The sequence below is a fragment of the Octopus bimaculoides genome, chromosome 10, assembly GCF_046866305.1.
Source record: "Octopus bimaculoides isolate indiv1 chromosome 10, ASM4686630v1, whole genome shotgun sequence".
Classification (NCBI taxonomy): domain Eukaryota; kingdom Metazoa; phylum Mollusca; class Cephalopoda; order Octopoda; family Octopodidae; genus Octopus; species Octopus bimaculoides.
The window spans coordinates 63,179,899-63,199,145 of NC_142937.1; the positions used below are offsets into that span (position 1 = coordinate 63,179,899).

The 19,247-nt window shown below is 34.0% G+C and overlaps 1 protein-coding gene across 10 annotated transcripts in view; it reads right to left on the reverse strand.

Moving 5' to 3' along the window:
* The window catches only part of LOC106884059 (uncharacterized), a 282,957-nt gene that overhangs the window by 72,447 nt on the left and 191,263 nt on the right, over positions 1–19,247 (reverse strand). For all 10 annotated transcript variants that reach the window (XM_052971239.2, XM_052971237.2, XM_052971240.2 and 7 more), the window contains one exon: positions 14,678–14,847. The gene's annotated coding sequence lies outside the window, so the exon portion shown is untranslated. The remainder of the gene's footprint in view (positions 1–14,677; positions 14,848–19,247) is intronic.

Here is a 19,247-nt window from a genome sequence, read left to right on the forward strand (position 1 = left end):
ACAAAATAATGTACATTCAAAAGGTCAAAAAAAAAAAAAGTATATCTGGCAGCTATTGAAATAACACCAAATTCATCATAAATTAGGTTTTAAATCATTTCAGCAAATTTCAACTAAAATGCATTCCTCATGAAACAAGGATGAATTGAAGGAAATGGTTTTGAAAAGCAAGACAATTAGCAAATAATGTACAAGTATTGTACTTTGTTGGAAACTAAAAATATTCTTAAAACGAATTAATTTCTTTATACCATAACGAGTTCATAAAATGATAAAACAAACTGGTGCTGAGGATATAAAATTCATTGTATAATGAACTTAGTGCTGTAATTCTCACTAAAAAAAAAAAAAAAGATAGTGTAAAACTTGCAAAATGACAATAAATAAACTTCGCTAGAATGTTTTCAATTACTGAAGACAAAAGAGTATAATTTGTTTGCGCTGAAAACAAAACACCTGACTGAATGTACAAAGGAAGTTTGATAGGGAAACAAATTTCAAAAAAAAAGAAAAAACTTCAATGGAAAATAGCAAAATGTTTCAAAGCTGATTATAAACAGGAAGGGCTGTGTGGTTAAGTTGCTCACTTTGTAACTTTGTGGTTATGGGTTCAGTGACACTGCATGGCACCTTGGGCAAAATATTTGTTGCTGAAGTCCTGGGCTGACCAATACCTTGCAAGTAGGAGTCTGTTGTATATACATGTGTGTGTATGTATGTGTGTCTGTGTTTGTTTGACACTCCACCCACCTCAGCCCAGTGATTGACAACTAATATGGGTTTATTTATATCCTCATAATTTAGTGGCTTGGCAAAAAATAAAATAAGGCTTAATAAGCACTGCAATTGATTTATTTGACTATAAACCCTTCAAATCAGTGCTCCAGCATGGCAGAATAGAATCATTGAAACGCATAAAAAGATAAAAGAACACAATGCAAAAGAGTATGAAAAAAAAAACAGTGTTAGAATAAAACATGAAATTTTCTCCAGATCCCAATAAAAAATATCAAAGCACAATTTGGAATTCAACTTGTAAAACAGATTTATAAAAAAAAATTTTCTTCAACAAATTTTGCTTTGACATTCCTTATAAGTTTACCTTCTAAGCCAAATGAACATCAAATAAGTGTCTCTGTTAATTTAATGAATATTCTAAGTTATATCAGAAATAAATTTATTTTCATATATTACATAAAAATGCTTTTAAAATTGGATAGAAATTTGTATATCACAAATGCAGCTTCTTTGTAGATATTAACTGTTGAAAAATTTTTCGCTTAAATATACTTCTGATAAATATTTCAAATGTCTTTGAGTTAAATATTAATTGAGCTAATGTGATAAGTGAAGATTTCTTTCCTATAAAAGAAAAGCTCTCTAGATATTTCTAGTGATATGAAGACAACTCTAAGACTGTCCTTCCCACCCAAAAGTAATTTTGTATCTCAGACTGTCTCTAATCAAATCTGACTGTACATTAGCATTCAGTTCATTCACCAATGTTGCAGGTAAGACACAGTAACTCACCTGCAGCAGAACTTAGTACCAAAAACTAGTAAAGTATAAAATATTATATAGTAAAGTGTCCTGTACACTACTATAAAGGCTAGCCATGACTGGTCATTGAAATAAAAGGAAAAAAATAGTAAAGGTGTGGCTGTGTGATAAGATGTTTGCTTCCCAACCACATGGATCTGGATTCAGTCCCACTGCATGGTACCTTGGGAAAGTGTCTTCTACTATAGCCTAGGGTTGACCAAATCCTTAGAAGTGGATTTGGTAGAGAGAAATTGAAAGAAGTCCATTGTGTGTGTATATATATATATATATATATATATATAAACAATATATGAGTATATGCATATATATATATGTGTGTGTGTGTGTGTGTGTGTGTGTGAGTGTGTGTGAGAGAGAGAGAGAGAAAGAGAGGGAGAGTGAGAGAGAAAGTGAGTGTGTATGTGTGTGTGTTTGTCTCCTACCACCACTTGATGACTGGGGTTGGTGTGTAGCAGTTAGGCAAAAGTGGCCTATAAAATAAGTACCAGGCTGAAAAATGAAAATAGATACTGGGGTCGATTTGTTTGACTAAAACTCTTCAAGGTGGTGCTCCAGCATGGCTGCACTCTAATGACTGAAACAAGTAAAAGATTATGAAATAAAAGATGACTTAGAAAAAGAATGGTATTACACCTGATCTTAAGAGAAATGCGAGTACATAGCAGAGACGTAGAATTAAAGCAATGCCAGCATGAAAGAAATGGTCATTAGAGAGCCAAAGCTCTTTTAATGAAAGAATATTTCATTGGCAAATAAAGAGAAACAAAAGATCAAGTGATTTTAAGCATATTTTCAACATGTCATAGAAATTCCATTTAACCCTTTTATAATTTTGTATGCTGATGCCATCAAATTCTTTCTGCCACATATAATTACTTTCAGAAACAGATTTTAATCAGGCTATTTTGTGAATATTTTATTATATGTAACCACAAGTGCTTTTGCTTTCAATTCTTTCACTATTCAGATATATATATATATAGATAAATATGACTGAATAATTTAATGTTTCTACAATAGCGGTTAATAATTTCTAAATTGTCAATCAAGTATTTGATTGAGATATATAAAATTACAAATAATAATTATTTATGAAATTAGTTAATGAGGCAGAGAAATAAATGGTTACAACTGGAAAATAAAATCTACAATGTTCGTTTTGACAGTATTTAATAATTTCATCCTTTCTGGGAAATAATCTTTTAAATTTTATTAAATTTGGTTAATGAAAACACTACAAACACAAGTGCAAGTGTTTTCATGTATACATGAATGTGGAAGAAACATGTATGTACTTGACATAGCAACACTAAAGTTCAGACTGTGGAGGTACATGGCTTAGTGGCTAGTGTGTTTGACAATCGTAAGGTCATGAATTCGATTCCTGGCAGCACATTGTATCCTTAACCAAGAAACTTTATTTAACACTGCTAGAGTCCACTTAACTAGCAAAAGTGAATAGTACCTGTATTTCAAAAGGCCAGCCTTATCACATCTGGTATGATGCTGAATTTCCCAGAGAACTATGTTAAGGGTATGTGTCTGTTGAGTGGTCAATCACTTGCACAAAAATTTCACCAGCAGGCTGTTCCATTGATCAAATCAACTGGAATGTATGTGGTTGTAAGTGACAGAATCCAGGGAAGATTAGACTAACATTAGTGTAAGAATGTATGAGTGTTTGGCTAACTGAGTGGTAAGAAGTTTGCTTCCGAGTTCAGTCCCACTGTGTGACATTTTGGGCAAATGTCTTCTACTATAGCCCTGAGTCAGAAAAAGGCTGGTGAGTGGATTCAGTAGACAGAAACTGAAAGAAGTCTATCCTATATACATATGTATATGTATGTTGGGGTAGGAGGTTTTGTTTTTGTTGCCAACCACCACATACAAACAGTTTTGATTCGTTTACCATTTAAACTGCTCATATATGGCCAAAATATTCTACCTCCTTTATGTTCAAACTGACCAGGTCCAACATCTCACACCTACCCTACAATGTCATAGTAAAAATAAACAATCACATCATTCAAATTCTGAAGCCATACAAAGTGGATGATTAATTCAAGGCAATGTGAATAAATAAGCATATTTCATTTGAAAGAGTTATCTGAATGCTAAAGGGTTAAAAAAGTTTTGAGGAAATATTCACCAGTCCTCAGTCAAATCGTCCAACCCATGCTAGCATGGAAAGCGGACGTTAAACGACGACGACGACGACGACTCAACCCAATTTCCTTTGGTACACTTTAAAAGGTGTTCACTGAAAAGAAAGGCTTTTTATTTTTTTTTTAAATATTAGCTGGATGGGTAAAATTGTATTTCCAGATTGATAGAAGCAATTATTTTAGTATTGCTCTGTTTCGCTTTTTGCAGCAAGCCAGCAATTTTTGAGGGAGAAGATAGTCATTACACCAGCCTCAGTACTTGATTGGTACTTTGTTTTATCAGCCCCAAAAGGACAAAAGGCAAAGTTGACCTCAATGGCATGTGACCTCAGAACATAAACAGCCAAGGAAATGCTGCTAAGCATTTTGTCTGATGTGCTAACACTTTTGCCAGCTCACTACTCTCAGCATGAATTATATCATGATTAAAAATTTTTTTCTTAAGCAACCAACAGAAATTAATATGATACAAAACAAATCAGCAATATATTTTCTGTTTTTTCTTTTACAAGTTTCAACACAAAAGCACGGCCATGCTGGGGCATCGCTATAAGAAAAAGGTGGCCAACAAGCTACTACAAGGAATCAGACTCTGTATCGCTCAAATTCAGGCTGAGCATTTTATACACTTGAGCTAAACCACCCCAGACAATAGAAATATCTTCTTTATTTTTTGTTTTCTTTTACTAGTTTCAACTCAGGAGCAGCATTTATGTTGGGACACCGCCATTTATATATATATATATATATATATATATATATATATATAGCAATGTTAATTCTCTAAATGAAGTATTAACCGTAACTGCACGATAAAGTGAAGTATATTGCCACTTAAGTGTCGCTGACCCCTAGGGGTGGATGTTACTGTTGCTTTTAGCCCCAGGAGGACATCTCCTCCAGCTGGCTTATCGACACACTAGGACACAGTAGTGTGTCGATAAGCCAGCTGGAGGAGATGTCCTCCTGGGGCTAAAAGCAACAGTAGCATCCACCCCTATGGGTCAGCCACACTTAAGTGACAATATACTTCACTATATATATATATATATATATATATATATATATATATATATATATAAATATAAAATCTCTTTTCTCTTTTGTTTGTTTCAATGATTTCACTGTGACCATGCTGGTGTAGCATCTTGAGGGTGCTTTTTAGTTGAACAAGTTAACCCCAGGACATTATTTTTTTTTTCAAAACTGAGTGCTTATTCTATTGGTATCTTTTGCTGAACTGTTAAGTTATGGGGACGTAAACATACCAGCACTTGTTGGTGAGGAGACAAACACAGATACAAAAACAAATATACATACACATACACACACACACACACACATACATACACGTGATGGATTTCTTTCCATTTCCATCTACCAAATCCACTCACAAGACTTTGGTTGGCCCAAGGCTATAGTAGAAGACACTTGCCCAAGATGCCACACAGTGGGACTGAACCTGGAACAATGTGGTTGGGAAGTAAGCTTCTTGCCACACAGCCACTCGTGTGCCTACAAATATATATCTAACAAAAATGACAGAACTTCCCCACCGCATTTTATGATCATCACTTCAGTTTATACTTAAAGTAAAGGGACTGTGATTTAGATAAGCTATATGTAGTAGTAGTAGTAGCAAGTTAAGAGCCAATGTATGCTATGAAAGAGACCTATTAAATAGTTGGGAGCAATGCACAAGTCTAACACATGGATATTCCAATGTTAAATCTGTCCATGTCAGGTGTTGGTTTAACTTATGTTATTTTTATTGTGGTGCTTATAACTTGTGCTCTCCATTTTACAGATAAAATGGGTGTCACTTCATGATGATTTGGCAGTTATATTGAGCTACTTAGGTCAAGTGATAATGTAGATGCTCCCTCATGGCTCACATTGTATGTAGTAGTCATTACTCGAATGAATGACGTGTAATTAAACTCCAATAAAACAAAAAGAGGGAAGAAAAAAAATTATTCAAACTTTAAAACAAATATGATTAAGGACTAAAAACATTGTCACTGAAGAGGCTTAGAAAAAGTACCGAAGCAATAAAATAGAGCAGAGTGTTGTTAATACAGTTTATAAGCCTTGAGACTAGAGACATAAACAAACATGGCTAAAACACACACACACACGCACACCGGATTGAACTAGTTTGGTCAAGTGACAACATAGAAAATTCCTCACTGGGTTAAGCCTTTTGTTACCATATTTCTGTCAACATATGCAGCCTTTGTTTCAATTGATTCTTAAAATAATTAAGAATTTAGTAAAATAACTTTTTCATTATTAAGCTACAGTCTAGAACAAATTAGCATAAAATTTTGATGGAAAATTATAATGTAGACCACTTTAAAATGGTAAGTTTATGTCATGAGACCTGAAGCAGTCTCAGGCAGGTTGGTATCAAAGGAGTTAAGTTAAATGAAACTGTGAACAGATGTTATGAAGTAATAACAATTTGATAAAGTGAAAATGCAACATATTGTCAGAAAAGTGATAATTTGGTTTTTCAACGCACACACACATATATATGAGTGGGTGTTGAAAAGTTCCTGGGTTTGGGTAAAAGAAAATACAGGAGGATCAGTTAATTATGATTTTATTTAACAAATTCTCCTCTCAGATTGACACTTATTGCAACAATCATTTGGTTTTTATAAGCCTTTCAAAAAAAAAAAAAAAAAAAAAAAAAAAAACTCGGTTGGGTTTCCAACTAGGCCTTTCATGAAGAACCCTTAAGTCAGGAACTTTTCAGCACCCCTTTGTATTGTAATGAAATGCTAATTTCATGTCATTCATAATGGTAAATTATATTTAAATTATCATCAAATAAATATGCTCAACTTAGATGAAAATATTTATTATGCTAGAATTATAGTAAATGAAGTTGATTCAAAACAGTTGATTGAAATAAAATTCATAGAGTATGACTGACTGAAGCACTCGTAACAGATGCTCAAAACAGCAATTAATCAAATTTTTAAAAAATATTAAAATAATTTCATTTCAAAATGGTTATAATTGTTATATTTTATTCTTTTTATCTTTTTCTTGTTTCATTTGTTAGACTGTGGCCATGCTGGGAAACTGCCTTAAATAATTTCAGTCAACGAACAGACCCTAATATTTATTCTACTGGTCTCTTTTGCCAAACCACTAAGTTAATGGAGAGATAAACACACCAACACTGGTTGTCAACCAGTGTGGGGACAAACACACACACACACACACACACACACACACACACAAACCACAGATAAGATCCAGAGATTCTCCGTATTGAAGACACAGTGCTCAGAAGATTCAAACTTAGACTCTGATGTCTTTACAGGGGATGGATTCCGCAAAGTAAAGAATGGCCGTAAGAGGGATAAGTTGAGTAGATACAGAGGCAATGATGTGGATAATCAAATTAGATACATCTCTGTCATTTGTACTCTGCATAAGTTGGACTTATTAATATAAATATTTAGACATAAAACTTCATAATCTGAAAGTCTCGACCTTTTGCATTCTCTCAGCTTGCATGTATACATATATACATATTTTGTATTTCATACCCAACATAATGTATTTAATATATTCAATGCATCTTATTTGTTTATCTACATAATTGCCTCTTTCTCTCTCTCTCTATCTATCTATATCTATATATATATATATATATATATATATATATATGCATAAATGATGGGCTTCTTTCAGTGCCCGTCCAACAGATCCACTCACAAGGCTACGGTTAGCCTGAGGTTATAGTAGAAGACACTTGCTCAAGGTGCCAAGCAGAGGGATTGAACTCAGAACCATGTGGTTAGGTAGCAAACTTCTTATCACACAGCCACTCCTGCATCTATACTGAAATGTTTTTACATCAAATCATAAAAGCCTATGTATTTTTATATGTGAGCAGGCAAATGTATTTGAGTCTAAAAACAGTGCTTTTAGACTCAAACATAAGCCTAACTTCCACATATTTGCAGTGTTCTCTATCATCAGAGCATAACCATTTTATACAATTTATCAGATTGCTAATTTTTTTATACACCGTTAGCATCAGTTTCAAATATTGATTCAGTAACCACAGATATAGAATTATCTAGGATTTGGCTCACTTGGATGGGAGATTTATCACCCAGTTTAAGAACGCAGCTGACACCTCAGATGTCTTTAGCAGAGTCCACTTTGATTTAACCAGTGTATGCTTTGAGGATACCTATCTCTCTCCCTTTCACCAAATCTCAAAGACCTTGGTGAATGGTCATGAATGCAGCCATACAAGAACATAAATATCAACTACATTGGTATACAGTCGGCACAGACAAATATATGCATGATATTTAACATAAGTTTAACAGTTACTTCTATGAAGCCTTCTCATGCATGGAAACAGAATTTCTTTTACAGGTGGTCTGATTGTGAGTTACTTTTGTATATGTCGCGCAAAGTCTCTATTCACTTTGACTACATCCCCACTCCACTCAGTCAAAGGGCCCTGTCTTTTGAGTTACTTGGGGACCTCACTAATGTTGATGCCACATAAAAAGCACCCAGTACAATCAGTAAAGTAGTTGGCATTAGGAAGGGCATCCAGCTGTAGAAACCTTGCCAAAGTAAATAGTGGAGACCAACACAGTCTTCAAATTAGTTGGATCCTGTCGAAACATCTAACTCATGCCAGCAATGGACATTAAACCTTTAGCATTCAAACTGACCATATCCAGCCAAAATATTCTACATGTTTTATATTCAAACTAGCTGATACAATCTCTCACACCTACCCAACAATGTCCTAAAAACAAGCAATTACATCATGAAAATCTCAAAGCTACAAGATAATCCATGAATAATTCAAAACAATGCTAATAAATAAGCATTATATTTGACAGAATAATCTGAATGCTAAATGGATAAATGATGATAATGATGATGATGATGATGACTGCTTATGGCTCCTCTTATATCCCTTGGGATCAGTCTGTATTTCTTGAGCATCCATAGTTTATCAGTTGCATTTTATTCCTTCATCTTGAATAGCAATTAAATTTATATCTTATGCTAATGGAAAGAACAAACTATTTGAAAGTGGTGCCTCTTTGAATTTACATTTACGGTATGAATTCGTATCTGGTTTTCAAAGCAGAAGGCTTGAAGAAGCTGAAAGCAAAACTTCTTTGACTTTTCCATTACTTAACATTAAATACAGGCTACATGTCAGTGCCTGTGTGGCTGTGTGGTAAGAAGTTTGCTTCCCAACCACATGGTTCCAGGTTCAGTCCCACTGTGTGGTACTTTGGGCAAGTGTCTTTCACTATAGCTTCAAGCCCACCAAAGCCTTGTGAGTGAATTTGATGGATGAGAACTAACACCATCACACATATATATATGTATATATATATATATATATATATATATGCATGTGTCTTTCTGTTTGTTTGTTCTCCATCCTCATAACTTAGTGGTTCAGCAAAAGAGACCACTAGAATAAGTACCATGCCTAAAAAAAGAAACAAGAAAAAAATAAGAACTGAGGTTGATCCATTTGACTAAAAATTCCTCAAGGTCGTGCCCTAGCATGGCCACAGTCTAATGACAGAAACAAGTATGGCAAAAGAAAAAAGAACTAACTTTGTTAGCCTGCAAAGTTTATAGAAGGAAAGGTAGTCGTGTAATAAAATATGGGAGTTGTCCCAAATAGATAAAATATGTTAGTTTGAAGTTTAATGAAAAAACGATATTCTTAATTTTTTCAGTTCACTTTTATCAAGATCCAATATTTACAGTCTCTTCAAGCTAAAATGATAAACTAGATTTAATACCAAAAGTCAATAAGCTTTCTGAAAAATAAATAAAAACAACTGCTTTGCTGTAAAAAAAAAAAAAAAAAAAGGGGTCAAGCATTAATGAAAGGCAAAGATAGGCTGAAAAGCAAATGATAATGCACATTTTTATCAAACTAGCCCCGTTTCAATGTTAAAACTTTTATCTTCACATATGAGCAGAGATAGGTAAAAGCTGGCTATGCATAAACACAGCATCGTAATGACAAGCATTCAACAGCACTGCACAGTTATATCATTAAGGTGTGTATATAATCAATTAAAGTTCAGTTAGCTATGAACTAGATAAGTAACCTTGGGGTACTTCTTAGTATACAGATTATTGAACATACAGATACATGTGATTAGGCATAAATAGGATAAAGCAATCACTATAGTTTGCATGTTCCTATCTATTTCTCTCTCTCTCTCTCTCTCTCATGCGCACCTGTATGCAAACACACATCCAATAAGTTTAACTTAGCGTCCAATATGTAGAGCAGTGCTTCCAAGAGCTCTGCTAATTATCTAATAATCTGATTACTGATGATATAAAGTATACCTGACTTTATTTCACACAATGAGCTATCATAGAACTCACACCCAGCTTGACAAGAAAGAATTTTAAAATAAAAGAAGCAAAAAAGAAAAAGAAAAAAGAAAATGATATACACAACAAATGTAAAAGATACATGAATATCTACTCCCAACAAATGTTAGTGGGGAAAAAGACTGCAAGCAGATAAGGAGGAATTTTATAAAGAACCTTACATGAAGCTATCTTATATAGTCACTTGAATTAAGAATTATCTAACACAAAATAAAATAAGAAAAGGTAAGAAGTCACATGAACACACTGATAAGAAAATTAACAGCCATTGATGACAACCTTGAATTTTTACATAAAATATAGAAATAAAATATCCTGATTAATAACACTCTACAAGTTTGTTTGTATAGTCATGGTGACCTTAAACTTTCTATGGTTTCAATGTTTTTAATTTTTTTTTTTCCTTTTTCAGCAGTTTCGATAGTTTGAAAACTTACAAGCAATTTCTGTTATATTTACCATCATGCAGAACAACTACTGAGGTAAACTAAAACAGCATTCTCTAAAAAATTGAAGCAATTTCCTAAGTGTACCACAGTGCTGTATGAGTTTTGTTTAGTTAACAAGAAATATTTACAACAGAACTAAAGCAACTTAGAATATATTTAGGCTGTTATAAACAAAACTCCACTCTATCTAATGTCGTGCTTGTGTAATGAAATAAGTTTAGTACATAATAAAAAAGATGAAACATCTTACTTTGCTGTTCAAACACCTAACATTTTCCCCCAGCTCACTTCTATGAACTTCAACTGTTGAAATTCTGGATTAACTGGCTTAGTGTCAATCCTATATTAACCATAAGGATCACAAACTTAGTCTAGTATTATATTACAAAAATATATAATGATTATTACCTAAAGTGGATTAAGTTCTCTATAAATTAGCAGAAAAATTTCTATTGAAAGGCACTGATGTTGCGTTAATTTCAAGGCCAAACTTCACATTTATTTCCGCTACATCAAATGGTATGGGGGAATTGTCCTTCCTATAAGATTTGAGCTATTTACCTGCCATCATGGGTTGGGCAGGTTATCACAGTCCAAACCAGCTCTTATCCAGAGTTACTTTACTCCTACATTGTTTGGGGCCCAGGTGCCATTTGTATTATTTTATTCCTGGCATGGTCTCTCTAGTGGTGCTCTTCTTAGCACTACCTGCTTACAGAATGAACTAATTGCATTTTATATATATACAGCAGCAGCAGCAGATGATGATGATGATGGTGGTGTTGGTGGTTATTGTCGTCCTCACCACCACCACCGTTATTATTATCATCATGATCAAACATCGATTTTCCGTACTGACATGGGATGAACAGTTTGGCAGAAGCTGGCAAGCTGAAGGGCAACACCAGGCTCCACTATTCTGATTTAGCATGGTTTCTATGGCTGGATGATCTTCCTGACACCAACCACTTTACAGAGTGTACTGGATGTCTTTTCATGTGGTACTAGCATTCATGGGGGGTGGGGTGGGGGTGTCACCAAGTAGTTTGCAAGACAAGGATTTCACAACTGAGAGAGGGAGATATATGTATGAATATGTCTGTGTGGGTATGCTTGTATTTATATTAACACACACACACACACATATATGTATGGGTATATATATATATACATATATATACACACACACATACATTAGTTTTAGTTGCTCAATTTTCTCCAGACTCTCATTTACTCTAGCTGACCAAAGCGCCTGATAGTCATAACTGGTTTGGGTCTTTGTCAGATTTAAAAGGTTCATCTTTCAGTCTGCTCTCTGTCTAGTGTTTGGTAGATCTGTGTGGAACCCTACACAGCAATTGGGTGGCTTTCTTGCATTAGTCATTTAACTGATTTCTTCTGAAAAGCATTTTTATTATGGAAAGTATTTATGTGTCTGCTTCCTTGATGTAGATCAGTGGCACTCAACCAACTTTTGCCTAAGAACTTCTTTCATTCTTATTTTACTCTACTGGACATCCCCCCTAACTCTTTGATGTTTAAATAAAATCCCATTATATCTTTTATAACTGAATGTTATTAGGAATTGTGTTAAACAAAAAATTGTCAAAATATTTTGTGTATTGTAGAAGTACAACCAATTTTATTCCACATAAATTTTAACAAAATCTTACATGAATCCCCTAGAGTCATATGAACCCTGGTTGAAAACCTCAGAGAACATAGTGTAGAGTAGATGCACTGTTTTCCAAGTGATTTCTCTCATATCAATACTGTGAAAAGTATTTGATAGAATTCTCTTTGACACAATGTAAAATGAAATCTAAAATGCTCTTTTTGGTTTCAGACCTAGTAGAGGCATTGTATCATTTATACATACACGCATGTATTGTCATTATCATTTTAACATTCACTTTTCTAAGCTTGCAAGGGGTGGATAGAGTTTACTGAGGCAAATTTTCTACAACAGGTGAGGGTTAGCCCTTCAGGTTGCCAGCCCTCACCTGTTTCCAAGGAAGGTAACATTTCCCAATGACCAGACATGTTCTCTTGATGAATATTGGAACTGAATGATGCTATTTGCATGACAGTGACAATTATTTTACAACTAGACAAGGAAACACACACATATACATATATATGTATATGTACACACACAAATGATGAACTTCTTTAAGTTTCTGTCTACCAAAGCCACTCACAAGGCTTTAGTTGGCCCAAGTCTTTAGTAGAAGACACTTGACCAAGATGCCATGTAGACAGACTGAATACATACATACATATGTCTGTATGCGTATACCCACACACTCACTTTAGAGTAACATGGATCACATATTTCTGATGCATGAGAAACTAGCTTTTGAAGGTGCAACAAAATTTAGCAGGTAAAATCTTGGAACAAGAAACAAAATTACAAATATACATTCTTTTACTTTAAAGAGCAGCATCTTAGATCATGGTAAGCACTTTTAAGAATGTAGCTAAAGTTTTAATTTTATTAATACAACAATGAAATGTTGAATATGTACATAAAAAATCATCTATATCCTGAGTGAATAATACAAATTTGGGATCTCTAAACCAATGCTGGCAGCAGGAATATTTAAAGGAAAAGAAAATTTTCCCACCTCAGTGCCAATTGTTTTATCTGAGATAAGATATAGAAGAATACACTGAAAATGAATCAAAAAGTTTTGGCAAATGTAGTTATAAAGATTTTTCACTTAGATAAATGTTATCCAGATTTACATTATGATAAATATCTGAACAGATGAAGTTTTTGGCATTTAGGCTCAGGAAGTTGGTATCTAATCACAGATGCTGCACTTTATCTTTGAGCAAGATACTTAACTCTAGCACTTGCTATCTCAATCCATGAAGCAGGAAATTATGTACAAAACAATCTGAAAATGGATAGATTCTGCCAATTTATAAACACCCAAGAGATATTCTATTCAAATCTTGAAATGATAAAGGAAAAAAAAAATCAATTTGTAAATATAAACACAGAGAAGTGATTCTGTTTTGATGAGAAAGTGTCTGGTCCAGAGGCTCCATAAACAACGCTACGTGAAGTTTAGCTTGAGGTTGATCCATTCAGATCTTAACAGAAAGGCTAGAAGAATATGGAAATTTGTTGCAATGTCTGTGAAAAACTGACATGAAGAACTCAAACATATCACCCAACATATGTTTTTGAACACATTATTTTCTTTAAAGACTTAAATACTATCATTATAAACTTTTATCAACCAAAACTTTTTTCCCATTTAATAATAATAATAATAATAATAATAATAATGATGGTTTCAAATTTTGGCACAAGACCAGCAATTGTGTAGGAAAGTGCAAGTCTGACCTCAATGCTCAACTGGTACTTATTATTTTATCAACCCTGAAAGGATGAAAGGCAAAGTCAACCTCGGCAGCATTTGAACTCAGAATGTAAAGTCAGAAGAAATACCACTGAATACTTCTTCCAGCATAGTTACAATTCTACCAGCTTGCTGACTTATTTTAGAATAATAACAATAGTAATGATTTCAAATTTTGGCACAATGCCAGCAATTTCTGGAGAGGGGGAAACTCAATTACATTAACCCTAGTGTTCAACTGGTACTTATGCTATCAATCTTGAAAGGATAAAAGGCAAAGTCAACCTTGGCGGAATTTGAACTCAGAATGTGTAGACGGACGAAATGCTGCTAAGCATTTTGCCTGGCTTGCAAATGATTCTGTCAGCTCACTGTCTTCTTTTATTATGATGATGATAATAACAATAATAATAATAATAATAATAATAATAATAATAATACAAAAAGTTTACATGTTGGTTACCTTTCTTTTTAATTAGTTCTTGTCTATCCAGAGGGCTTCATAATACCAGATGAAATGAAGAATTTCTATAGTCGTAACAAGCTTTTACAAAAGATATTTCATAATAATACCGATGACATATTTTTGAATAGTGTAACAGGATTTAGCAGCTAAAATCTCAGAACAATAAACAAAATTGCAAATATACGTTTATTTTAGATGGTAAGAAATTGAATGGCTAGTGATAAATACCTCTGTCAATTGCCCCAGATATTATAGTTCAGTTTGGTGTTTGCCAATACCATGAAGTTGTCTGTCAGCTTGACCAGGTTAAGTTGAGCATTTGTTTCATTGGTAACCTGCCCCTCAGCCAGCATAGTACATTAGCCAACGATGTACGCTTTTCACAATAGTTTTAGAACCTGAATAATAAAGGAAAAGTCATAAAATTAATTACAAAAACTGACATGTGTGAGAATGTGTGTGTGTGTGTGTGAGTGAGTGCCTTTAAAAGTAAAAATAAAGACCCCCTTCAGTCATGAATGACCATGAGATTGCACCTAGAAAATTCCCCGCCAAGGCACAAGTCTGGGCAACGTTATTTTTATGGAAGACCAGCAGTCACCCATGCATACCAGCCACCCCTCTCCATGACACTGATATTATCCAAGAGAAAGGCAAAGGCTGATACAGCTTGGCACCAGTGATTTTGCCACCCAATTTCTACAGTTGAGTGAACTAGAGCAGCATGAAATAAAGTGTCTTGTTCAAGACCATAACACGCGCCCAGTCCGAGAATTGAACTCACTACCTCATGATTGTGAGCCCAGCACTCTAACCAGTGAGCTATATGCTTTTATGTGGTCAGCTCTGTGTGTCTTTAGCATATATCAATATACTGTTTTATATTGTGAAGAGCTTGCTCAGCCTTTTTTTACTGTTTTTGCCATTAGCACCATGATATTTACTTATCCATATGATACTGCTGTATGTAGCGAAGGATGTACAATGTACCTTGCACTAGTTTCTTTCATAATGTACAGTATTTGATAGCACTTTTTCCATAAAGGAAAAAAGAAAAGTTTCAAAAGAATCACACCAGGCTCTATATGTGAAGTTGGACCTCCTGTAAGCTTCAATACACTAAAATCATTTTTTTCTGAACATGTACTGCTGAAGTTAGGGTGCATCTAAAATACCCATAAATCTTTTCATCATCATCGTTTAAGATGTTTTTCGTGCTGTCATGGGATGGATGGTTTGACCAGAGCTGGTATGACCGAGGGCCACACCAGGCACTATTGCCTGTTCTGTTATGGTTTCTACAGCTAGATGCCCACAAAGTGTACTAGGTGCCCCTTTTGTGTGACACCAGCTTCAGTGCTTTTAACATTAGCACAAGCATGAGTGTTTTATATGTGGCACCAGTGCCAGTGCTTTTTATGTGGCACCAACACAGATCCATCAATACCAAATCTAAAAAATGTGAATAACAGCCAACAAAAATTGTTTTTGGAGGAAGAGAAAGTTTAATGTTTGAATAATTGGCTCAAGTCGTCCACTTAACTCTGAAAACTTTCTACAGACTGAATTATATAAACGAGTCTTTATTTTTTTCTAAGAACAAGCAGTGTCACTATTATTTTAGTGACTGATACAGAATATTTTATGCGGTAGATTTTGAACTATGTGTTTCGTAGCTTATCTACTTCTTATACTGTTCTATATGATATTTAAAACATAATGAAAAAATGTGCTCATAACCATACAGACACACAAAAAAAAAACAAAAAAAAAAAAACACAGAATCAATTTTTAGAATTACTAACACTTTCCCTAGAGGATGTAATATAGGTTGAGAGTACGAGGAAGAGTGAGTTATAGCAAGTTTCATTTCTAAGTCAGTTAATCTGGTATATTATACAGCAGCTGTGAGAGTAACTACTCAAACAAGTACAAATGAGCTGATTATGGTACTGTTCAAGCAGTGAGCAAGTAGGAAGCCAAGCAGAAGTTAAATTTGACATCAAAATTGTAAAACTACAAAATAAGGAAGAAAAACATACAATGAAAATAGAATAAAAAAGAAAGAAAGAAAGAAGCATTAATCGCTGCCAATTGAAATCAAAATTACTGATTATAATTTCAGTTGAAAGTTTTCCACGATTGGTCTTCCTTTGCTGTACACATCTCTCAATCCACTCTCTGCAAAGAGTTTTTCTTTTATGTCTTTTCTTGTGAGTTTCTTTTGATTGAATAAAAATTGTATCATAGCAAGAAATGAGAAGAAGAGAAGGAAAAAAAAAAAAACCCCAGTAATGATGGGCAGATAGATAACTGGATGAATGGCTGGCAGAAAAAGCTAGTTGTTCATGAGAATTTTTGAGTGGTAATTAATCTTGGTACAGTTTGTGTATAGAACTAATACTATTGAACAAGATTGCATGTAACATAATTTAAAAAAGTAATAAAAAAAAAAAAGAAGAAGAAAGCAGATTAAATTTTATTGGAGGAGAAATATTTTCTGAAAATGTCTTAAACTCATTAGTGAAAAAAAAGACAAAGAAGAAGAAAAAAAAGATGTAGAAATTGTTGGGAGGAAAGAAAAGCCAAGATAAGAGAATAGACAGTAGAACATCTTGGAAGTGTCATAGTGAAAGTGTAATTGTTTTCACCAGCTAGGAAATTGAGTTCACTTTAACTGCTGGAGTTTTTGACACAGCTGACTGACATCAATGTCACAGAGAAAGAAAGAACCTTCAGCATAAGTGTAAATCAAGGGAAATGATATTAGATCAAAAAAAAAAAAAAGTAAATGAAATATAAAAAATAAAAGGGGGCAAGTTATTTACATGCATTATCCTCTCGACCCTTGAAATCTATTTCCATATTTATCTCAGTTTATTTGGCAAATAAAAATGTTAGCCATCACTGAATAATAATAAGCAATATTCTGGTAAAACATTTAATAAAGAACAGATAAAAAAAAAACCCCCAAAAAGCTACTATTCCCAAACCAGACTATGATGATGATGATGATAATAATAATAATAATAATAACGCGCTGTTTATCTTAATATGAGATCACCACGTCGTGCACATGTGGTTGCGATGCATGTGCCTGGTGTACCCTTATTAGAACAATAGCCATGATGGGTATTCTGGGCTTCGTATATTTTACCCTGGTGTCACTTTGATTGCATGCGCTGCTCTCTCACTCAATAATAATAATAATAATAATAATAATAATAATGCCAGTAATTTCCGGGGAGTGAGTAAGTTGATTAGATTGGCCCCAGTGCTCAACTGGTACTTATTTTATTGACACCTAAAGGGATCAAAGGCTCAGTTGACATCAATGGAATTTGAACTTAGAATGTAAGGACAAACAAAATGCTGCTAAGCATTTTGCATGGCGTGCTAACAATTCTGCCAGCTCACCATCTTAATAATGATAAAAATCCATTTTACTAAAGGCACAAGGCCTGAAATTTGGGGGAAAGGGACTAGTTGATTACATCAATCCCAGTATTTCACTGGTACTTAATTTATCAACCACAAAAAGGATGAGAAGGCAAAGTCAACCTTAGCAGAATTCGAACTCAGAACGTGCAGATGGACAAAATGCTGCTAAGCATTTTGCCTGGCATGCTAACAATTCTACCAGCTCACCTCTTTAATAGTAATAATAATGATGATGATGATGATGATGAAAATAATAAGTACTAAAAAATGTGGGCAATGAAAAAGTAACTGTCTCCCTAGTAGTTGTTGAGGTACTGCAATCATTAACAACCAGATTTGAGAAATTTTAATGGAGAAATTGGAGGAGAGATGAAAAGCATGATAATACAAAAGTATAAATCTATACTCATTCTTTAATGGACATACAATAAAATAGCCAAGAGCAGAAAAATACCACACTGGACAACATGTGATATCACGTTGCTACATATAAGATATCAAGGTATCACAATAGAATGTATGAAACTTAATGGTACCAAAGAGTTTATGATATGACACGAAGGTACACACTGAAATGTGCGAAATATGTGATACCACAATTTAATATATATGACATGAAAGCACAGTGGGAATATATATGAGACATGAAGATATCATGAAGATATCATGAAATATAGAAGCTATGATGGTGTCACACTGAATTTACATTGGCAGTAATGACAAAAATGGTGAAGAGGCAGTACAAGTTGATGGAAGGTAAGATATTCAAAGTTCTTTGCAAGTTCTTTACAATATGTAAAAAACATCAAGGTACCAGATTGAAATACACAAGGCATGTGAGGTATGATATTTATATATATATATATATATATATATATATATATATATATATATATATATATATAAGATCCCAGGATCAAGGCGTAGGAAGAAAGTTAGCTTCAAGCAATCTGTAGTAAATATAAAAAAACAACTTTCATGGACAATATTGGTTTACTGAGATGGAAGGTCGTGGATGTTTTTGTATTGAAGTACAATAAACTTCTTATAAATTACATGGTAGGTAACCAGGGTTGCCTGGTATGTGAATAAGACTACAAGAGTTAAGAAATGGAGTAGATAAGATCTGGGCTACATATGTTTCACTTCCGAGAGGAACCTCAGAAGTGATAAATATTCAAGTGAGGTGTATACTGCAGGCTACTTGTTAGGCCAAGGGTATCTTGAGTGAATGAAAGTTTACATTGTCGCAAGTAGGTACATGTTAACATATGTACCGAACACCTTGCTCGGATATTTACCACTTCCAAGGTTTCGCTCACTCTGAAACATATGTAGCCTGGATCTTATCTACTCC